Below are 25,227 nucleotides of genomic sequence, written 5' to 3'. Positions count from 1 at the left end.
CAGAGTTAGGAGACACGCCAAAGGTGGCTGAGGATCCTTCAGTTGAGTTAATGATACACGACCATGACCTGCTTCCTGATGGTTAATTTGTAACCAAAGTTTCTGTTTTGTGCGTGTGGGTGCTCAAACAAAAGACGTCCTTTTATGTCACGAGTGCTGATAACAACATAAAGATGAACTGAAATGACTTTGAAGTCTTTATAGCGTAGCCTTAATATTTCTTAAAAAAAAAAAAGTGAATAAATAAACCCAAAATATATTGCATAAAAATAAAAATACAGATTTTCAAAAAGATTTGTTAAATAAAAAATGTTATTTTTTAAAATTTTATCAACAATTTAAATATTCATACATTTGAAAAAATAAATAATCACCCCCCAAAATTGCCAGATTGTTTTTAAATAATTATAATTAGAGTTGCAACGATACTAGTAGTCGATATGGCACTAAAATGCAGGTATCGGTATCGATATAGGCGAGCACTAAGAAATAACGCACTGATAGAGAGCAAAATTTGCTCTTCAAGATTTAGTTTCCAACTGATGGTGGACCTTCCTAAGATGGCCGCCAATTAAAAGCCCACAAGCCCACCAAGGAAGAAGAACACATTAAAGAGAGGAAAAAAATAGCTAAAAGTTGTTGAATATCTGAAAACGATGAGTCAAGTCATATAGTGTTTGAAGCCAAGAACAGGAGTTTTTAGCATTTAGCAGTCATATTTTCCATGCTACTTTAAAAAGTGGATACATTTACACGTCAAACTGTAATAGCAGCCAATATTGAACGTTTTCTGAACACTGACATTGACATGAACATCTATGAAGATGTTAGCTTTGCTAAAAGGAAGGGAAACTAGCAAAAGGAGGCTAGCGAACTTGTAAGTGAGTTAAGCTAATGTACTAGTGTGGTACAATACAATACAAATACACAGTTTGTATTAGCCTTTTCCCCCCCCTTTCTTTTCACAAATGATTTTAGGCAGTGTCTGACCAAGACATGATAGCAATTATTTACATTTATTTCACATTCAAGTGAGTATTCGGTCATTAATATACAACTATTTTGTATAATTTTTCCCTAATAAAAAATGGCATCGCCACAGTATCGCCAACCGATAACACACATCCAGGTATCGGGAGCAAAAAATGGTATTGGTGCAACACTAATTATAATATACCGTATTGGCCCGAATATAAGACGGTGTTTTTTGCATTGAAATTACACTGAAAAAGAGGGAGTCGTCTTATATTCGCGGTCTAGACATTATACCCATTCACGACGCTAGATGGCGCCAGATATCATTGAAGCGATGTTCTGTCATGACAGATCTCAGCTACTCTAAAGTTTAACCAGTTTGCATTATCCTATTGCAATGTTTTTCCTTATTCAGATTTGTTTCAAGACTACAGTTACAATTAGACTTCACTTTGATGGTTAATGCAATCATTGCAATTTTGTTGTTTTATCACAATAGATTGGTTTATTTAAGTTTCAAAAACCACGAGCCATTCATTTACGAATGTGATTGCACTTTAGTTTACATATTTAAATGTTCAGATATTAAGATTTGAATGAGGCAAAATAACATGCTTTTTCTCTCAAATATATTGTTATAATCATTTATTTCGGATGTACTTTAATTATTTTCTGTATAAAAATTAATTTGGTGTTCAAAAAGTCTTTTTTCAAACTTGAGTCTTGAAAAAGAGGGGGTCGTCTTATAATCAGGCCAATACGGGGATAGAAAAATCTATGGGGAAAAAAACTGAGTTGTTAACAGTTGCAATCTATGCACATTTTTTTTAAAATTAAGAAAGACATCTCTATTTTTTCCATTAAATCACAATATTAAAGTCATTTTTTGAGAGGGAGATCTAATTAAACCATAACTACATTCAAACAGGAAGTTTAGGTTTTTTCCCCCCAGTCTAATCCAGATAATGTTGTTATATTTTGAGAAAGATTAAAATTTTACAAATTTAAATGTGACTTTTTTTCCCCGGTAAAGTAACAAAACAACTATGAGATCAAAGTTATATTTACATTAAGAAAAAGAGTAAAGTAATACTTTTAAGGGAAAGAGGTAATATTAATATAAATATATAGGGCGGAAAACACAGACAAGACTGAAAGAGCAGTTTCTACTCTTGCACCCCTCTTTGAAATAAACTTCTGTATTTTAAGCCAAAAGAACTGTTGTGTTTGATAGAACAATATGTGTATATGTTGCCATAGCAGTTTCATGGCGCATTAAGCCCCCAAACTATTTTTAATTTGTCCGTTTTACCCTGGAGACCCCTGTTTACAGACACCGCGCAACCGCTTTTGTTTCAGCCCAGCCATAAAAAGAAGTTAAGTAACTATATCTATTATTCAAAATGTCTATCAGTTTTAGCTTAGAATCACTAATGGATGTCTAATATTTAGTTTAAAAAAACAACAACTTTATAAAATTATTCACTTGCATATTTTTCATTTTTAAACAAATCACGTCACAATGAAAAAAATAGTGTCTGTAAATAGGTCACGGATATCTACCTCATAACTTTCGCTGAATTGTATTTTTTTTTTTTGGTTACTGTCACATTTTCCCCGATATTTTAGATGATAAATAATCGATCCATACAAAGAAAAATCGAAAAATAAAATGTTTAAAAGGGTAAATATTTGAAAATTTTTTTTTCGATCACTCCTTGATGTCTGCGATTTCTGCATTGCGACCCTTGTTATATTCCCGTGTTTCCCCTATAAAATCCCCCAAAAGTCCGGCTGTGGCTGTTTAAAGTTGTGTTTTGACACTCGGTGAGACATGCTACACGGAGTTTTTGGATCGAAACAAGGTAAGCATGGGATAACTTCTCGTTTAAATCATGGTGTCTTTATTTATGCTCTCTCATGCTCTGACCTCGAGTTAGGGTTTAGGTTTTTTTTTTTTTTTTTAAATGCCCTCCTGTTCAGAATTTTTCTTCCCCCCGAAAATTGAGATTTTAAGCTTTCCAATGGTGTATCACACATGCGTATAGAACAATTTTGAAATTTGGCCAAATTGGGGTTCTCAGCGCGGAACTTCAAGTCACCTGAGTGTTTTCCGCCATATATATAATTAGTTAAATAATATACATAAATATAATACAAATACAACTAATATTCTAAGATTTGAGTTTCATCACCCAAACATCATAAAATTACAAAGATAATCAAATGTAAAAATTTACAACAATTATAGCAAAACTATTACTCCATATTTGAAAAAAGTAATATAGTAAAAAGGACAGAAAAAAAGACATTTTAAATATAAACAAAAATAAATGTGTCTTTTAACATGAGTTCAGTTATAGTTTTCAAAAAATAAATAACTAAATGAATAAATAAATAAAATAAACCTAATAGGACAAGATGAAACTCATCTTTTTTAATTCAAGAAAGAATTCAGTCATTCAAGTTATTATATAAGAATATCATAAAATGACATGACTTATGAGCAAAGTATGTTAGACATGATTTGTATTTCCTCTTTGTAGTCTTCCATGTTATGATCATATTATGAATTTATTGGTGTTGCGCTAAGAGCCGTGAGAACCGCAGGCGTGTGCGCGCGAACACGCTAAGCTCTTACATAACACAGTGGACTATTTTGAGGACGTTTAGTTCCACTGGACTGAACAACTACGCAATCCTCATCATCATCCTGCTCTTCTTCTCGCTCTCACTTGTCGTATTTTCTTTTTAAATGACGAGAGAAGGCAGGGTTCGACTAGCGAGATGTTGACGTTCACTCATTGGCTGACAAAAGTATTGCTTACAACCAAGTACGGATGAAAAGTGTATGTATTGGGAGAAATAATCATTTAAAAATGTGCAGTTTGGATTAGAGAATATACATTTCTGTATATATGAAGAATCTGCGCATATATAATTGGTACAAAAGGTACAAAAGTGGAATATTTGGACAAAAGACAAAAAAAATGTAAGACATTTCAGATTTTTATTTTTGGGGGACCAAAACAGTGAAGAAATGTGGGAATCTGGACAAACAGATTGGGGGGGGAAATGTAGGAATAATTCCTCAGTAACTACATTATAATGACATAGTAATAGCATTGTAATTAATACAAAGTGGAAGGGCGGCAGCGAAAAAAACATTGCCATGTCTACGAGTGATAAACTCATTTAACTTCACAGCAGAAAAGAGGATTGGACGCAATATGATTGGACTTTTATCACTGTCAATGGCACTGAAAGAGTTAACGAGGCCTAACAACCGCCACTAACAATGTCAACAATTACTTTTTTCATCACTATAAATGAATATTTGTAAGGAATCTAAACGTGTTTATGTGCTTAAAGCTATACTTATCCAATAAATAAATAAATACATCATAAATTTATATGATAAATTTATTAAAATTATTTTTTAATGACTTAAAAAAAAAAAAAAAAACTTGATTTAATCAAAAAATCAATAATATTTTTTTTACTTGTCTTATCACCATGTTTAAGTTTTTTTTTTATTATTATTGAGAAAACAAACCAAAAATTAACCCCCCAAAATTATCTGTTAAATCATAATTTTTTCATTAAATTTTTCAAGAAATGCATTTCATTATATTTTTCTTAAACTTTGTAATTCATGACATTAAAGCAGCATTTTTGAGAGAGACAATGACAATTAAAATAAAATTTCATGAAAAAGATCCATATACCCAAATATTATCACAAATAAGGTAAAAATAACAAAATAATGAAAACAAAAAAACAAAAAAACTAAATCTTTTAATCACAAGTAAGCAATCTGATTTTTGTGATTATTGATTCAAAATAATGAAGTAAATACAATTTTTTAAACACTATCCATTTTTCTTTCAATGTTTCTGTGCCATTGACTGCGATAGACATACAAACTATTTTGACTGGGAAGGGGCTGGCGACGATCACATGATCAAAAGGCTGTTTTTAATATTAACTAACTACCACAACAAATATTCTGTGAATACTGGCAATGAAAGAGTTAATATCAGAGGCAGGTAGTAACGCGTTACATGTACCGTTACATTTACTTGAGTAACTTTTTGAGAACAATGTACTTCTAAGAGTAGTTTTACTAAGATATACTTTTTACTTTTACTTGAGTAGATTTGTGAACAAAAAAAATGTATTCTTACTCCGCTACTTTGGGCTACACAAGTGTCGCTACATTTTTCCTCTTTATTCTTCACATTAGATTTTTTTTTTTTTTTTTTGCCAGCGATGCCAAGAATAGAGACGTGCCTGGTGTACTACCGGGGTAGCTCTCCCGATTTCACCAATGTGACATGGCGACAATAATCACATGACTCCATTATACCAATCAGACGTAAGCTTGCCGTTCTATCTTCACGCCAGCCTGTTCAGTCATGAATCCTGAAAAATGAAGTATTGGACATAGAGCACTGCCCTCAATATGACTGGAAAGCGCAGATTTTAACCTCTCTCCCAGTTTTTATTTGGCACCGATTGACCACGGAAAACCGAAGATATGATCCGTACTACTCTTACTATTACTCTTCACTATTCAAACTAGGAAATATTTTCTCCACCAGAGGGCAGTCATGCTCTTTGGTGGAATAATGCTTCACTTACGAATTTTTTTTTCTCTTGTCGGAATTCAATGATTTATTTTTCTTTTTTTCTTTTTGGCTTAATGTGGTTACGTAATGGGTTATTATACAGTATCATTATAACAACAGTCCACATAGATAACTTTGTGATCAGAATAAAAATATCATTGTTTAAAAAAAAAATAATAATAATAATCCAACAAAAATATAAGCAGTTACTCACAATGGTAATCATTACTGGAGTATATATTTCACCAAATACTTTTTTATTTGTACGTGAGCACAATTTTTGGACGACTACTTTTACTTGAGTAATATTATTTTGAAGTAACGCTACTCTTACTTGAGTAAAATTTTTGGCTACTCTACCCACCTCTGGTTAATATGCAGAGCCCCTCGCTACCGCTAAAATGTGTTTCACTGAAAAACGTGTTATTTACCTACACAATTTTTTTCCCCTAAGAAATCTGGTTCTTCTAATTAATATGCGTGTTATCTCGGAGCCAAAAACATGTTCGCCTCAAATCACGTTACTCCCGCTTGCTCGGTCGCGTGTCGCTAACTCAGCGCGCTTGCCGCACGTGTGCACGCGACATGGTTAGCAAATATCTCGCGCGGGACGCTTCCAAATACCTCGAGAAGGTGAATTGTCAGCTGAACGGTAAGAATGCAGTCCAAGCTATTAACACCTTTGCCGTGCTAGTAATCAGAGAATCCACTGGCAAGAGATGCAAGTTAGCGGCTAGGTCTCCAGGCGCCGACAACCCTTTCAAAATGATGTCTTTGGAAGTTACGCTTGGCCAAATATGCTCACGTTCAAGTTTACCAAACCAGATGACACCCGAGAGACACGAAAAAGATGGCTAATCTGCTAAGTAGATGCCTAAGGCAGTGGTTGGCAAATATTTTACAGTAAGTACAACTATCAGGGCTAAGATTAGCTCATTGTCAGCACAAGACTTTTAATCTATTTGAAGTGGGAAGGTTGATAGCGAATGAACAAATGACAATTTGCTGCCATCTTCCCACTTCAAATGAATTCGACGTCTATTAAGTGAGAAACTCTTTTCCATTCACACCGTAGTGACAACTGGACACCACATGATTGGATTCCTAGCTTCATCAATGGCACTGTAAGAGTTAAATTCAGAATATATTTAGTAAAAAAGATTTTTCAAATACTTAAAAAATAAAGTACTTCAAAAATCAAAGATGAAAAATAGCTTTGAAAATTCATAATTTATTGTAATGACATAGTAATAATACTGTTGTTAACTCATTTACTGTTATTGACGGCACTAATCGTCCAATCCATCAGAAGTTGGGGAGAATGGCGAACATTCATTCATTATAATGTCACTCATGGTCGTCCAGTCCATTTTAAATGGGAGGGCTGATAGCCAATGAACGCTGCCACTTCAAATGGACTCAACATCTACCAGTGACACCACATGATTGGACATCTAGCATCATCAATGGCACTGAAATAATTTAAGGGGGGAAAAAAATATTTTTTTTTTTTACAAAATAATAACGAAAAATACAAATGTGTAATTAATTCAATTGTAATTACATAATAATAACATTGTAACAAACGTGTTAAGTAATTTACTGCATTACTGCTATTGACTGCGATAAGCGTCCAGCCCATTTTAAGTAGGAAAAAAATCAGGTATTGACAGCAAAATTCCTCAGTAAATTGTAAATAATATTGTAATAACACTGCAACAAATCAGTTTACTCATTCAGTGCCATTGACAGTGATAGACATTCAATCCATTTGAAGTGGGAGGGGCGACTGAAACCACTTCAAATGGATTGGACATCTATTTTTGACAAGCTTGTTTCTATTCACAGGAGATGGATGATTGGTCGGCACATGATTGGATGTCTAGAATTATCAGCGGCACTGAAAGTTTTCATTTCTAAATTTGCTTATAAAACAAATAACAATCAAATAATCAATGATGGAAAAAATATTTTAAAATCTTATTAGTTACATTGTATTATCATGGTAATAACAGTGTAACAAATTCTCAACTCATTAACTGCCATTGACGGCGATAGACGTTAATTTCTAAATTGTCTCATGAAATAAATAATTTTTTAAAAAAAACCATTGATGGGGAAAAAAAATACATTTCTTATTATTTACATTTTAATGACATGGCAATAACATTTTAACAAATCTGTTAACTCATTTAATGCCTTTGATGGCGATAGACGTCCAATCTATATGAAGTGGAAGGGGCGAAGGAAACCACTTCCACTGGATTGGACCTCTACTTGCAATAAACTAATTTCCATTCACAGCAACAGGATGATTGGTCACCACATTGATTGGACGTATAGCATCGTCAGTGGCACTGACAGTTAATTTCTAATTTTGTTCATTAAAACAAAACAAAGCAAAAAAATACAAGAATAATCATTGATGAAAAGTCATTTTAAAAATATGTATTTATTACACTGTAATGACATGGAAATTACACTGCAAAAAAAAATCAACTCCTTTACCGCCAATAACGGTGATAGAAGTCCAATCCGTTTGAAGTGGGAGGGGCGAATGAAACGACTTCAAATGGATTGGACGTCTACTAGTGATTAAAATAATTCCTATTCACAGGAGAAGGATGATTGGTTGACACATAAATGGATGTCTAGTATTGTCAGTGGCACTGAAAGTGTTAATTTCTAGATTTGCTCTTAAAACAATAAAAAATAACAATCAAATAAACAATGACGGAAAAAAAATATTTTTTAAATCTTATTAGTTACATTGTAATATCATGGTAATAACATTGTAACAAATTTCTCAACTCATTAACTGCCATTGACAGCAATAGACGTCTAATCCATTGGAAGTGGGAGGGACGAATGAATTCACTTCAAATGGATTGGACATCTACTACCGACAAACTCATTTCATGATTCACAGCACAAGGATGATTGGTCGTCACGTGATTGGACGTTAAATGCACTGAAAGACTTAATAACCTTTTTTACCCTTCTAAGATCACGTGTGGATGACGCTTGAGGTGAAAAAAGTGAAGAAATGTCAATTTTTTTTTTTTTTTTTGCATCTCCAATCACACCTCGTGTTGCCTTCAATGTCACCCCCGCGAATAGACACAAGACCTTATAACCGAGCGACAACCGGCGCGTGTTGCGTTCAATGTCACCCCCCCAAAATCTACACAATGGAAGCAAACGAGCAGCGGGTTTCATTCATAGAGAGGATGAGGAGGGATGTTCTTACCTGCTGCCTCCGTCCGTTGGATTTCCGACACCTTTTTGTCTAGGTTTCTATTATCCTGAAATGGAAAAAAAAAAGCCAAAGAAAAAGTCCCTCTTTGTCGTCTGCCGCTGAGACCGAGACGTAAGCGTCTCCCAAAAAACGGGTGCTCCTTATAAGCTGCTCTTCGTGAACTTTGTCTCCTCCGGTTTGGGGGGGCCGGAGCGATACCATCGCCAGTGGAAAATCACCGGGCCTCCCTCCCCCCCCCACCCACCTCGCACCCCCTCCCCCACCTCCCTCCATCCTCCTCCTTCGCTTCCTCGCGGAGCAACAGGAGAGCGACGCCGCCTTCACGGCTCGGCGGAATCCGGCTTTTATTTGGGGAGGCTGCCGTTTACTGGGTGCACCTGAACGCGGCGCTCGGATGATGCCGACATGGTGGCAGGTGCGCGGATGGGAAAAAACAAAAACTCACAAAATGGTCATGTTTATGGATGCAAATGCGGTAGTTGATTACAAAAAAAAAAAAACAGTAAATATAAAATGAAATGAAAATACCTCAGAAAAGCACATTTCTTTGTACAAAATTCAAAATGTTGATGATTAAGATGTGTGTGTGTGTGGGGGGGGGGGTGTAAAAATAACAAGAAAATACCCCACCAAAGTGTATTTTTGGTATATAATTCAAAATAATGTTAAAAAAAAAATCTAAAACAGCTCAAATAAAATGACATCAAAATGCACAAAATGGTTAAATTTATGGATGCAATTGCAGCAGTTGAGAACAAAAATGTGAAATGAAAATTGCTCACAAAAAGCGCAATTTTTGGGATGAAATTAAAAATGTTGCGTATAAAGATGTGAAAATGCTTTAATAAAATGACAAAACTACCACACTTAAACGCAATTTTTGTACATACAACTTAAAATGTTGATGATAAAGATGCAAAATTCTTATCAATATTTCCTCAAAATTATACAAACCAGTACTGCCACTGGCCAACACGCAATACATCCAACACTCCAGAAAGGCAACTCTTTGTCACTTGAGTGCATTTTTAACTCAGTTTCTAAGATATGATACAAGACAATGCTGCCACACCCAAAATGGCCGACGCAAACATATTGAATACTCTGACAAAGCAAATGTTTTCCACTTAAATCCATTCTTAACTCTTATTTCCAAGAAATTATATGATACAGAACTGCCACATCCAATAAGGCCGACACGTTAACATCAAAACAACAAGCACACACACACAATGCTTCAACGCTGAACTGTAAAATGTCGTAACAGCTTGTCAGAATAAGCAAATGATCTAAGTAAATCAATATTGGCAAATGCAATAAATGTGGATTAAAAGAATACTTTTGTTCTGGTCTTGCCGATACCTGTCTACCCGTCGACTGAAGCTCCTTTAAAGCTAGCCTCGCCTACGGTACAAAGCTTGAATTGTCCCTTTTGACCAGGCAAAGCCGAGTCGGCATTCACAAACACAGCAGTATGTCATTCTTTTCATAGTATGCCTACTTACCATGTAATTAATCAACAGAAGCACCGAACTCAAACGGGGCGAAACACAAACACATGGAAAACACTGCCCACAAAAGACTTCATCCCAACAAGTTGCCGTGGTCCACTGAAATAATCGTAGCAACAACACGTCCTCCAAACATGTTTACGAAACAACCTCGGAAAGGTTCTAGTACTGAGTGATGGTACTTGTCCTGATCCGGTTTTTAGTTCTAAATGAAAGGTCAAGTCTAGTAGTCCAAGGAAAAACCTGGCAGCTATAAAAGAATGGTCTATTCTGAGGGAAGGTACAAGTATTTAAGAAAAGATTTGAGTCCCCGTAGATCGTTGTAGTCCAGAGATGAAGTATGTTCTCATCCTGAGAGGTTCTCATCAATGTCCAGTTTCTTGTCCTGGAAGAAAGGTCTGGTACAGGGGTGGGCTAACCGGATCTCAAGGGCCGCAGTGGGTCATGGTCTTTGTTACAACTGATCCAGCACAGGCAGTTTATGCAATGAGGGGTCAGGGAAACAAGAAACACCAAGAATCAACTAATTGCACTTGTAAGACACCAGATTAGTGAAAAGGTGTCTCCGTGATGTGTGCAACAAAAACCCGAACCCAAAGCGGCCCTTTGTGGAATAGTTTGCTCACCCCTGGTCTAGTATCAGGCAAGGTTCTAGTCTTTAATAATTTGGTCCCTGTATAAGATTTTAGTCCAGAAAGAATGTACAGTATGGTCTTGTCCTCACAGAAAGTTGATAGCCCTGTCCAGTTTCTAGTCCCAAAAGAAAGGTCTAGTCAAGCAATCAAAGGAAAAAGATCCTGTTCCTCAGAGAATGGTCAGGTCCTAAAGAAAGTTGTAGTCTTATAGTTAAGACTTTAGTCCCTGTAGTAGATAATGATTTTGTCCCAAGGGAAAGTTCTACATTTGGTTTAAAAATGAGTGCATCCCTTTTCTCAAAGGCCTTAAGGAATGATCTTGCTCATTTAGAGAAAATGTTCTAGTCCTGAGAGAAGGTTCTCATCCCATCTAGAAAGTTAAAGTCTAGTGGTCCCAGGCAATAGCTCCTAGTCCTAAAATAACAGTCAAGTCCCAGGGATTTTTCTTAGTCCTTAAGAAAAGATTTTACTCTAAATTCAGAGGGAAGGCTCTTCAGAAAAGCGTTTAGTCCTGAAAAGTCCTCAATTCCGTGAGAGAAAATGCTCTAGTCCTTAGGAAGGCTGCTTGTCTGAAGAAAGCATACTATCCACTGAACTAATACACCAAACAGGATAGCCCTGAAATAAAGTTCTACCTCCAAGAGAAGGTGGACAACCATGTGGCAGAGTCACCTAAACCAAAATATTGCAGCCTGCTTGGCATTTAAGGTGTGATATAATTTGTGGTCTTAGACATGAAAGGCCCAGATGCAAACATCACGGCGCGTCATTCATTTCACTATTACGCTACACACGTAACAAATCAACAACTGTTCAACTAACAGTGAGAAAAAACAAATACATTTCTGTCAATGAAGCACAAACATGTCATTCATTTGCCTAATACGCAAGCTAACCGTGCAAAAAACTTACATAAACACCACACTGAGCGAGGAAAAAACATTTCTTTGGACAAGAACACACAAAACAGGGTAAACAAGCTGGGAAAAACGCTGTACACAAACAAACACCTCAATCTAAATTCTGATGATGAGAACTTGAAAAATATACCCTGACTCCTTGGTTCGATCTCTAGGTGAGGGTCTTATCTCAAAAGAAGCATCGTACTGAAAAAAGGTTCCAGTCTTATGATGATATCCTTATCCCAAGAAAAAGGTTCTAGTCTCATGAAAAGGTCCTAGTAGAGAAAGTTTCAGCTTCCAGGTGAGCTCTCTTTGCAAAAAGGACGAAGTCCCAGGAAAACTAGAAAGTGTCAAGTTAATCATTCTCGGCATTCTCATCATTGTCATTTAAGGGAAAGGTCTTGGAAGAAGGTTTTAGTCCCTAGGTAAAGCTATCAAGCTCGTCCCATGAGTAATTTCAACTCGCGTAGGATGATTCAGGTCATCAAATAAGGTTTTCATCTTATTCAAAGCATTTTAGCCTTGAGAGAATGTTGTAGTTCCCTTAAGAGAGGGATGAACTCCCGAAAGTACTTTCAACTCTAATGGGAAGTTTCTTGTCCCAAGCGAAGGTTCTTGACCCAAGAAAATGTTTTAGTTCCAAAAGAAAACTCTTCTCAAAGGAAATTCTCATCTATATGAAAGTTTCAAGTTCCTTGAGATAATAAGGCTATCATCTTAAGAATCAAGTCCCAAGAATATTTTCAACTCGGATGGGAACGTTCTTGAACCAAGAAGATGTTCTAGTTCCAAAAGAAAGTACAATTCTCATAAGAAAGTTCTCATACCAAGAAAAGTCTCAAGTCCCACGTGAAGGTTCTGGTCCGAGAGAAAAGATATTGTTCCCCAAGTAAGGGAAGAGAGTATTTTCAACTCCCATAGGAGGTTTCTAGTCCCAAGAGAATGTTCTAGGTCCAAGAGAAAGAGCAATTCTCATAAAAAATTCTTATGCCAAGCAAAGTATCGAGTCCCAAGATAAGGTGAGACATAACATGCCTTAATAATCCGCTCCGTCACCAATCTTATGCTTCATGGAACTGCTCAATTGGTCTCTAAGTAACTTGGACAAGATCTTCTCAACAATGTGACCTACATCAAGCCAACGCCCATGTCGGGCCAATACTTTCACGTCTGGATTTACGGAGGATAGCTGGGGGAGATGGAGGCCCATATGTTTGACCGCGCTTGACATTGAGGATGTCGAAGATGTTTACGTGTTCAGCACACTGTTGGTTCTCGCTCTCCTGCTGGGTCTTGGTGCCCTTTGGATGCTCCGTTTCTCGGCGAAAGGGGTGCGACACCATAGAGAAGCAATTGAGCTTGCTTGCAATATCGGCGATATCAATGCGGGGCGCGCCAGCCTCAACAAGGCCTGTGATGACTTATCACAGGTGAAGATGGACCTAACAGCGTCTAATATTGGCACAGCTCAAATGGTGACGAAAATCATCACGGAGATTCAGGACCAAGAGAGGCTTGTTCGCGTGAACCAAGCTAGGGCTGACGAGGAGTGAACCACCTGCGCGGGATGCGGTGGAGGAAGGCTTCGGTGTCTCCCTTGTCTGTCCTCCATCAACTGGAAGATTTCTGAACAGATAAATTCTCACAGAATCAATGAGCAAACGGATGACTGACTGAAAGGCCCAAGTGCCACGTCTGATGAATGTCTACTGGGAAGATAATTCATGTGTTAAAAAAAAAAAAAAAAGCACTTGTATCACAATGTGAAATGTCTACACTGTCATGCGAAGATTTGCGTCCTTTGGTTTACTGGGGACTGGATTTAATAAGCCCAGGATTCTCCCGTCAGCCCTTGTCTTTTCTTTGGTTTAGATAATCTTATCACAATGCTGTCTCGTAACTGTCAATGATACCAATGATGATGACAATAAACAAAAAACAAGCAAGGTGGTCCTAGAGAAAGGATACTGGTTTCCAGCTATGGCTATCATATTGAGGAAGGAATAAAGTCCAAGTGTATTTTCTACTCCCATGGGAAGATTCTACTTCCTAGTCAAGATTAATAAATGTTCGAGTTCCAAGAGAAAGAACCATTCTCAAATCCCAGATTCAGCGTCTGGTTCTCAACATCTTCAGCAAAAGGTTCTAATCTTGAGAGAAGGTTCTTGTCTATTCAATTCAATTCAATTTTATTTGTATAGCCCTAAATATCAACAACAATGTCTCAAAGGGCTTTACAGAAATGAAGCAACAAAAATGAATAGATACAGTTCAAGTCCTGGGTATCCCCTATCCTTAAGACCCTCCATGTCGGCAAGAAAAACTCCAAAAACTCCAGAGTCAATTGGGAGAAAAATGAGAAACCTCGGGGAGTACCATAGTCAGGAGAGATCCACTCCCAGGACGGATAGACAGGAACCCCAGAACTGCTAGTGGGAATTAGCAGGCGAAGTTACAGTCCGTAAAAATGCAGTGGAGTAAAGGATGTCTCCAGGTAAAGCTCTCATCAAAAGAGAGTGATCTTGTCTTATGAGTATTTCCACCTCCCATGGGAAGTTTCTTTCCCCAAGTAAAGGTTCTTGACCTAGGTAAATGTTCTAGTTCCAAGAGAGGGACCTCTACCTAGAATCTACTGTAGTCACAAAAGATTGCTGTTCCAGAGAAGATTCTAGTGATGTTTGTAGTTCCCAAAAGAATTCTTGTTAGAAAGTTCTTATCCCAAGAAAACTTTTGAGTATGAAGACAATGTTCTAGTACCAAAATGGGGTTCTCATCCCATGAAAAGTATTCAATTCGTTAGGGAACGTTACTACCTATCCTTCAATAAAATGCTATACCGTCACAGGGTGATCCTACTCCAAAAACAGAAGGTTTCCTAGCAGTTATCATCAGCAATGTAATTTAGCACCTTTTTTTTTCTATGACATTAGCCTCACTTTTGCTTTCATGGCGTGCCTGTCCAGTGATTTATTTTTGTTCCTGTGTGGAGGAAGACAAACATTTCTTATCAGGAGACCTTGAGTGACCTTGAGCGATGACTTCTGTTTTTCAAACAGCACTTTCGACAAGTAGCGTCATGCTAACAAAACAAATGCTCCCAATGCAAACAATCGCTGAGCGCTTGCGGTTTGGCCGAAGCGGAATTTTAAAAAAGACAAAGGAAGCAATGGCATACTATTGAGTGCCTCGAGGGTCACGAGTGCGCTCAGTGATAAATTAGTATCCGAGTTTTCCTTACATGACATGACGTGAAAATTAAAGAAAAAAAGTACAATTAAATGACATCAAATGAAAGTCATGAAAATGAAGTAAATGAGAATCAGCTAAATAACTTTGGCTGCCATCGACTGCAATAGACAATATATAAATGTATAATATACTATATAAAATATGGACGGCAACCCGTTTTGATGGGGGGGCTGGAAGCGATCATTCTATCGATAAAAATAAATGTAAAAAATATATAAAATAAATATATGATTTTAAAATAAAACATGATTAAAGTATAAAAAATAAAAAATAAAAATAATACAAAAATAATATATGAATAAAAATACACATGCATAATAAAATTAATTTTTGGAAATATTTTTAAGACATTTAACACACGATTTAAAAATAGAAAACAATTTAAAGAATAAAAGCATATACATTCACAAAATATTTTTTATAATTGCTTTGAATAATATGAAAATAAAACAAAATATTTCTTCCCAGAACTCAAAACACTTAAGAAATGAATGATGTGATAAATAAACATAGACAGTGCATAAATAAATGTTAAAAGCATGGGAAATCCAAGCATGCTTTGAGCGAGAGATTAACGACTGTTGTATGATGATGTCATCGGTTTGCCGGGATGAGATTAGAGTCCAGATTATGTCTTCTTCCTGCTCTATAGCAGCTGCTGAGTAATGGGACCACTCATCATCATCATCATAGTCATCATCACCATGGTTGCCACGGAAACAGATCCTGCATGTGATGCCTAGTGCATTGTGGGTGCCATTTCAAAAGTACTTAATTTTTCACAACCTAATTTTTAATATTCAAAAATTCAAGTCCTTTAGTTCTGATTAGATATTTAAGTCACCCACTGCCATTGACAGCGATAGACGTCCAATTTATTTTACTGAAAGGCACGAATGAACGTTCGCTTGACCCTTTTAGTCAAATGAATTGGAGTCAATAGTGCTGAAACATAATCATTCAAAGTACGCCAAAATTAAGATTCCGTAAGATTTTAAACTGGCTTTGAAAAATGTTTAAATAAAAGTTTTACAATAATATACAAGGTTAATTTTTACATTAACCTGCAGACGAATATTGTTTTCAAAATTAAATAAACTCAAATAATCGACATGTAGCTCAATAAAATTACAGCAAACAATTAAAAATAGAGATTAATACAAAAAAAATTACAAAAAATTTGAATTGACATATACCACCCCTATATGAGAATTGTTATAAATTTTTTACTAAATTTAATAAAAATAAATCATAGTAATGAAACAAAAACATTTATAAAATAATAATAAAACACAAAAAATAAAGTACACCCTAGAAAAAAATCTTTAATAAAAAATATTAGTAAGTTGATAAAATTAAATGAATATGAAACATAAACGAAATCATTCCTTTCAAAATAGAAATAAATAAAATAATGAAAAATAATTGCAAAAAAATGTAACTTAATAGAATGAAAACATTAAAATACACATTTATAAAATATAAATAAAATGTAAAATACATGAAATATATATATATATATATATATATATATATATATATATATTAGTATATATACATACACCTCAAGTAAAACTAAATAATCATATAAAAATAACAGAAAAATCTAACAAGAAAGTGTAAATTAATAAAAGAATATAAGAAAATATAACACAATATTACACAACACAATGCAAAATCAATAAAATCCAAGGCCCTTATAAAAAAAAGAAAAAGACAAAATCAAATTCCCCAATTAGTGAAAATGAACACACAAACAAAAAAAACCTACAATATTGACAATTAACTAAATAAAAATATATTCCGCACAATTACGTTTGAAAAATAAATTCATACGTATACAGCGACCAAACTAACAAAGCAGGAAGTATTTCATGAATGCATAAAATGCATTTGAAGCGACTTTAGCAACATTTTCAATTACCAAGGAGGGGGACAAAAGCAGCCATTGTGGTCTGGGCTGCACGAGAAGGGGGCGGAGGTCTGGCAGATTTAGCGGGCGGGCCAATCAGCTTCTCCTTAATGAAGCATTATCCTGCTAGCCTTCCACTATTCACCTCCAATAAGTCACCTCTCGCTCTCTGGGTTGTTTTCTGTCTAAGCCGCTCAAAGGATCAACACATTCTCCCTCAACGATTGCGATATTTCATCAACACACCTTCAGCTTAAAGTTTTGTGACAGTCAATCAAAAACTGGATATACGTCTAATCCCTTTTGACTGGGAGGGGCGAATGAACGTTGGTTCATGGATGCCTATGGCTGTCAATGCTAAAACTACACTACACTACAACGCATTGAAATACAAAACACAATTGACATTCATTTCTGCATTGAAATCATGTTCCCTTAATGCTACTATACGCACTAATGCAAACTAGCATAGCGTAGCGGTATTTAATTTTCAAAACAACAAATATTTACACAGGAATATTCTTAGACAAGAAATACAACGTAACTGACCTTCGGATATTGACAAAGAAAAGTTGAAGGATGAAAACTTTAGCAGGACTTTGTCTTTTACTACTCTATATTACTTTTAGTTCGAATACAATACTTTTTGTACATATATTCATTTTCTTTTATGCATGAATTTCTTCATATGTTTGCAATTAGATGGTCGTGATCATATTTTGTGGGGGCTAGATTGCTCAGCCCTAATCTAGACTTTGTCTTCTACTACTCCATGTTACTGTGAGTGCTTCTATTGGTACTGTTACTATAATAAGTATATATATTCTTTCACTCATTTCCTTCATAGGTTTGTAAACTGACGGCCGTGATCATTTATTGGGACCAGATCACCAAGCCACAATCTAGACATTGTCTTCTACTACTCTATGTTTCTGTTAATAGCGATTCTACGAGAAGCGCTACTATCATATTCAGGTAGTCCCCGGGTTACGAACAAGTTCCGTTCCTACAATGGCGAAGTAATTCGAATTTCCGCGTAAGTCGGAATCAACCGATTAAGTACCCCAAAATCTCAAAATAACTATCCCAAAATTCCTAAAGCATGTATTTTGTTTAATGATGGAGGATACACTGCCCCCTTGGTGGCAGCGTTCAGTCTGGCTGGACTGTTGCCTTGTATAACTGAGTAGCAGACTCAGACGTCTGACATGGATAAAGGATAGCTGCGCTCTGGTTTGGTCCACATCAGGCTATAAGTTGTTTCAGCTAATATATGTTCGTGTATGCATTTGTAATTAAGTTTAGAGCTACAGTTTGTGGAGTTATGTGTGAGCGATTTGCTATGAGAATTGTAAATACGCTAGCATTCGTAGCATTTAAGCATACTTTTGTGAGGCTAAATTAGGCTAGGTAATTTCCCGAATATAATGCGCACTTTTTTCCCCCAAATCAACTTGTAAAATCATGGTGCGCATTATACACGGGTACAGGGACGGACACAGAAATATATATATATATATATATACACATATATAATATATACACATATATAATACTTCACTCTGATTGGTCGAATAATTTCTTCTGTGTTAAATTTGCTTTTTTCACTCTTCATAAAGCACAGAATTTAGTTTCTTCAACTCATTTGAGTCATCGTTTATTGCAACTCGGTAACTTGGACCATAACAAACGTAACACAACAGAGACTTCTTGTGTCCGTCAATTATATCTGTCCCTCGGGAAACTCAAACCCAAATAACAATAGTTCCTCTCATTAGTCAACAGCGATGCGCTCGTTCCGATTTCCGACTCCAGCCTTCATTTTTATTTTACCGTATCCATCCATGGAAGAAACATTTATTCATCATGATGAAACGAGCAAGTTATACAGCAGCATTTAAAAAAAAGTCACAACTGTTTTGTTTTCTCCTGGATTCTGGTAAATTGGAGAAGTTGTCAGATTATATCATTACCGTGCATATTGTCAGTTTACGGTAATGTTTTGAACTACCAATGTGCTATGCTTGTGCTGTGTTTCACCAGTCAGTAAAATGACATTTCTGTATCTGTACACGAGCACTGTTTTATTGTATTCTTCTATTTATTGGTGCTAAAATTAGGGTGCGCGTTATACAGGGGTACAATAATTTTCCCTAGATTTTACAAGTAAATTTGGAGTGCGCGTTATACATGGGTGTGCCTTATATTCGGGAAATTACGGTAATTCAATCTACTAAATTTATATAGTGATCAACTACATGGACGTTTGAAGACCAACTGTGTCATGTGTTTCATTGTTAAAATGCATGTCGTTTTGAACATAAGTGTACATATGTGGATAGACTTCATAATGTATTGACAGGACATGGTGCGCGGGGCCCATAAATAGGGGGCCTGCATTGTTGGCGAGGCCGTCAAACCTGACCAAGTGGAATCACAGACAAAGAGCTTTTTTCGTTGAAAATTCTTGTGAATAAATGCTTAAATCCCTGAATTCTTTATAGATATGAACGTAAAACAGTCTTGATTCTTAGTTAAAAGCAAAAAAAAAAAAAAGTGCAGTTCGCATTTATTTCACGTAAATATTGCAAACTATGACGCCAATGCCTTAGCGGCTAATTTCTCCCACTGATTTTTTTCACGTTTCAAAATGCATGCACGGTACGAAAAACATAATAATAACCTTGAATCCTCGAACAAATCACTCCTGAGACAATCCTTCCTGTTTGTATTTTGTACAGCTTTCGTACTTTTCCAACAGAAATCCGGCGTTAGATCCCTACGTGTGTGTGCGCTTGTGAATAGCTCCTCTTGGTGTGGGTGGCCCCCTACTTGAATGTGAGGTGCAATGCATGACCGATCTGAGCCGTCAATACATTATGAAGTCTGTGTTACAGCTTTAAAAATTGTCAAAAGTGAAGGAAGCAAAAAGCTTCAAAAAGCACAATTGTCTTATCTGCTGTCTGTAAAGCAGAACAACTTCAAGTTTATTGAGGACAGAACATGTCATATTAATAAAGTAGAAAACAAGAAACTGAGGTAAATTTAAGGTACTGTTTATGCGACTAAAAAAACAAAAACAAAACAGAAACGTCTTGAAGCAAAATTGCGGACGAGACTTCGCCGTCGTAAAGTCAAAATCGCGTAAAACGAGTACGGCGTAACCCGATGACTACCTGCAAATACTAGTATATATTTTCCTTCATTCATTATTTCCTTTCTGTTTGTAATTTGACAATCTGATCATTTTTTTTGGAACTAGATCATTCAGCCCTAATCCGGATTTGGTCTTCTACTACTCTATGTTACTGTCATTTCTTTTAGGGCCAGTAAACTCAGCCTTAATTTAAGATCCTGCCCATCCCTGGAAAACTCGCAACTCAATAAAAGGCATGTTAACAAAAGCAGTAACTCCAAATCTAACAACAACACTTTAACAGATCCACTAAATCCAAATCAATTCCAAAAGATTGCTGTCTATTGATTGTTTTTTATCTTTGCTAATGTTCCGTGGCTCCATTCTTCCATTTGCCTTGAAGGGGTAAAACAAGACATTAGTACTTGATTTACTAATTGAAGGTGGCGGGCCAAGCTCACTTGCTCAAAATCCCGTTGAATGCTTGCTTTTGTTCCGCTAGATGTATGTCAGGTGCTTTATATTGTTGTCTGTTATCTATATTTTAGCGTGATATGGTGATGCCTTGCACGGAAATCAGTCATTTTATCAAATCTATGCATCTGTGATTCCAGTGCATACTAAGCAGGACTTATGTAATAGCACACAAGTGCTCCTGCTTTTTCATTTCTGACGCTGGAAACTAAGATGCTAACAGTTTGGGAGCTGTGTGGTCGAAATGAATTTTCAGCACCTTTATGATCTGAGATAACCGCAAAGGATGTTGCAGCAAAGCCTCTGAGAGCCAATTGCGATCTCAACACTCGATTGCAAATATGAAAGAGTTATTTCAACATTTATATTTCTTTAATGGATTAATTTCAGTTAATCTGTCATGAATTATATAATTATATATATATTTTTTAAATTTAGTTATTATAAAATGTATATAAGGAGTAGACAAAAAAAACACTAAAATTTGAAATAAATACAAATTGGAATGAATGTTGAACAATAAAAAGTTGAATATCAAATGTTGAAACAAATGAAAATCTAATACAATACATTTTTAAAACAAATGTTGAAATTAAAAAAATTGAAATAAATGAGTCCGGGGAAAAAAACTTTAAATGAATACATTAAAAAAATTAATGTGCACATAAATGATTGTTGAAGTTAAGTTGAAATAAATTAAAATTGAAATAAATTTATACAAATTTAAATAATTGTTGGAATTATAAAAAAAAATTGAAATAAAAGTTGAAATAAAAATGAAATTACATTTGAATCGATAAAAATCGAAATAAAGGTTGAAATAAAGGAATGTTGAAATTAATACAATTGAAATAAAATAGAAATATACAAATTTTAAATTTAATTACAAATTGAAATAAATGCTGAACACTAAAAAGTTGAAATTCATAAATGTTGAAATGAAAATCTAATTAAATATTTTTTTTTTTTAATGATGAAATAAAGAAAAAATGGAATAAATGAATCCGGAAAATAAATAATTTACCTTTAAATTAATACAGTAAAAATAAACGTGCAAATAAATGAATGTTGAAATTAAGTTAAAATGTTGAAATAAATTAAAATTGAAGTAAATTTATACAAATTTAAATATTCATTGGAATAAAAAAAAAAAAAAAAATGAAGTAAAAGTTGAAATAAAAATGAAATTACATTGAAAGAGATAAAAATTGAAATAAATGTTGAAATAAAGGAATGGTGAAATTAATAAAACTGAAATAACATTGATATATATAGTTTGTAATTAAATACAAATTAAATAAATGTGGAACTGACAAAATAAAATTTCCAATTTTATGCTCAAATAAATAAATAAATTAATTAAAAAAAAAAAAGAAAAACTAATGAATAAATGTTGAAATGTATGAAATATACAAAACTGAAATAGATGTTAAAATATATAAAAATCTACAATCAGAAGTAAATACAAATGGAAATAAATAACTATGCAATATGTCAAATTAAATGTATTCATTTTTAAAGAATACATTTAAAAAAAAAAAACAATGACACATTTACATAATTGTTTTTGTTCATTCTTCAATGATTCATTTTTTGGAGTCCCTGCCCCTTCATACAAAAACAATCGCACAAACAAGTTTAAAAAAAAAAAAAAAAAAAAAAAAAAAGACCAGAGCCTTCAAACGTCACGAGAAATTTCTGCTGAGGTTTTGTGAAGCGCAATAAAAAGGGAAAGCCAGGACAGTCACATTTCCCCCACTTTAACACGCTTGATAAGTGTCACGCTCCAGGCTAGATAACGCCGCAGATGACAGAGTAAACAAATGCTTCGGTAGTACGAGCTCATAAATGTCGTTTAGTTCCCAAATTTTACAGCGTCCGCTCGTTGTCCTCCATTTCTTTTATTGCCGCAAAAGCGGGTCAATGCGATAAAGGAACTGTTAACAGCAGTCAAGGACGTTCCTATTATTGTTGTTGTCTGCCTCCCTTGCTTCTTCTGGGGTTTTCCAGAGTCTTAGACCGTTATTACATTGAAAAATTGTTTCTACCATGTTCCGTTCTTTACTGAATAGCAACTAACATGTGCTCATTTCGCTGAAATCACACATGTTGTAGAGAAAAATGGAGAAAATTACCTTTTTTATGTTTAACTCATTAGCACAAAAGCTGTCTTTACCATATTACATGCCCACTAAAACTTGTCTGTGTGTGTATTTGTCACATTCCAGACACTGAAGACCCGCTGACCTCGTAAGGTCACTTCTCCTCGTCGTGCCCAGCAACGAGCACTACGGGACATGAAAGCAGGTTGCTCCCGGCGACACGGTCGCGACTAAGAGGCGTGTTAATGAGTTGACAGGTTAGCTAATGAGTTCAGGCCAAGAACGAGACAATAATCAAACAGCTCGCCAACTTTTAAGGCCTCAAGAGCAGAGCGTTTTGATGCAAAACTAATTTATTTGAAAATTTCAAAAGCAATATGTTAAAGTAATGTTAATAGAGAAAAATGCATTGAGTCACATATCAAATTAAAGGCTTTTATGAGCAATTTCCATATCTACAACTCAATGATCAACGTGACTTTAGATGGTATTGTAAATACTAAATACATATTTTTTTGTGTTCAACCTAAATACACATGGAAATTCTAATTGAAACAACCAATAGCAAAGTCACATATCAAATTAATGGCCTTTCTGAGCATTTTCTATTACAACGACTTAATTTTTAATGCGACTTTACATGGTAATGTCAAAATTTAAAAATATAAAATTTAAAAAAACATTTTTTTGTTCTTAACCTATACGTTAATGGAAATTCTAATCAACCCATATCGAGTCGTAGATCAAATTAATGGCCTTTCTGAGCATTTTCCAGAACTACTTCAATGCGACTTTACATGATCATATAAATAATAAGAAAACATGTTTTTGTGCTCAACCTAAAACCAAATTAAAATTGTCAGTGAAAGCATAGTCTTCATAATTGTATTGACCGGTCACATCTGTCAGCCACTGTGCAACGACTTCAAGTAGGGGGCTGTCCTACAGACCGCTTCAGTTATTCGCAGTCGGTCGCAGTCAGTTAACACATGCAGGGATCCAACGCCGGATTTAGGTTGAAAAAGTTTGAAAGCTATACCGCATCCAAACAGGAAGGATTGTCTCAGGAGTGATTTGTTTGAAGATTCAAGGTAATTATTATATTTTTCGTACCATGGATGCATTTTGAAACGATGTGAAAAAAATCAATGGGAGAAATTAGCCGCTACAGCATTGAAATTATACTTCGCAATATTTACCTCAAATAACTGCACGTTTTTCTTTTTTTGCTTTTAACCAAGGACCTAGACTGTTTTACGTCCATATTTATAAAGAATTCAGGGAGTTAAGCATTTATTCACAAGAATTTTCAACGGAAAAGGCTCTTTGTTTACCCCGCTAATTTCCTTGCTGACTAGCCTCATAGTTTGCAATGTTTATGTAAAATAAATGCTACCTGCACGTTTTGTTTGCTTGTAACCAAGAATCGAGACTGTTTGACATCCGTATCTACAAAGAAATCTGGGATTTAAGCATTTATTCACAAGAATTCTCAACGGAAAAAGCTCTTTGTTTACAATGGCCGCCGCTAATTTCCTTATTGGCTAGCCTCATAGTTTGCAATATTTACGTAAAATAAACGCTACCTGCACTTTTTGTTTGCTTGTAACCAAAAATTGAGACTGTTTTACATCCATATCTATAAAGAATTCAGGGATTTAAGCATTTATTCACAAGAATTTTCAACAGAAAAAGCTCTTTGTTTACAATGGCCGCCGCTAATTTCCTTACTGACTACCCTCATAGTTCGCAATAGCCTATTTACGTAAGATAAATGCTACCTGCACGTTTTTTTTTCTGCTTTTAACCAAGGATTGAGACTGTTTTACATCCATATCTATAAAGAATTCAGTGATTTAACTATTTATTCACCAGAATTTTCAATAGAAAAAGCTCTTTGTGTTTCCACTCAGTGAGCTTTGACAGATAGGCCACCTATGAATCAGCCCCGCGCTCTGTGTCCTGTCAATACATTATGAAGTCTATGGTGAAGCAACCCATATCTCATTACATATCAAATCAACAGCCTTTCTGAGTATTTTCCATATCTATGGCTCAATTATCCATGCAACTTTACATAATAATGTAATTATTATTATTTTTAAAACATGTTTTGATGTCCTAACCTGAACCCAGATAAAAATTCAAATTAAAGCAATCAATATTGAGTTGCATATCAAATAAACGGCCTTTCTGAGTGTTTTCCATATCTATAACTCTACTGTCAATGTGACTTTAAATAATAAAGTAAATCCTAAAAAACATGTTTTTGTGCTCAACCTTAACCCAAATTGAAATTCTATTCGAAAGAACCCACATCGAGTCATACCTCAAATGAAAGGTCTCGTTAACTCCTTGTACATCTGTAACTATATTGCTGCTATATCCTCACGTGATGTCATAATAGCCTCAAAACATACTTTTGAGTGGTTACAACTTAC

General features: G+C 35.1%; 1 protein-coding gene across 1 annotated transcript in view; it reads right to left on the bottom strand.

The window, feature by feature from the left end:
• The window catches only part of LOC130921466 (sodium- and chloride-dependent taurine transporter-like), a 34,947-nt gene extending 25,856 nt beyond the window's left edge, over window positions 1–9,091 (bottom strand). The window contains exon 1 of the mRNA XM_057845410.1: window positions 8,857–9,091. The gene's annotated coding sequence lies outside the window, so the exon portion shown is untranslated. The remainder of the gene's footprint in view (window positions 1–8,856) is intronic.
• Between the last annotated feature and the right edge of the window lie 16,136 nt (window positions 9,092–25,227).

Source organism: Corythoichthys intestinalis, chromosome 9 (assembly GCF_030265065.1).
Source record: "Corythoichthys intestinalis isolate RoL2023-P3 chromosome 9, ASM3026506v1, whole genome shotgun sequence".
NCBI lineage: Eukaryota > Metazoa > Chordata > Actinopteri > Syngnathiformes > Syngnathidae > Corythoichthys > Corythoichthys intestinalis.
This window is presented reverse-complemented; position numbering and strand designations above follow the sequence as displayed.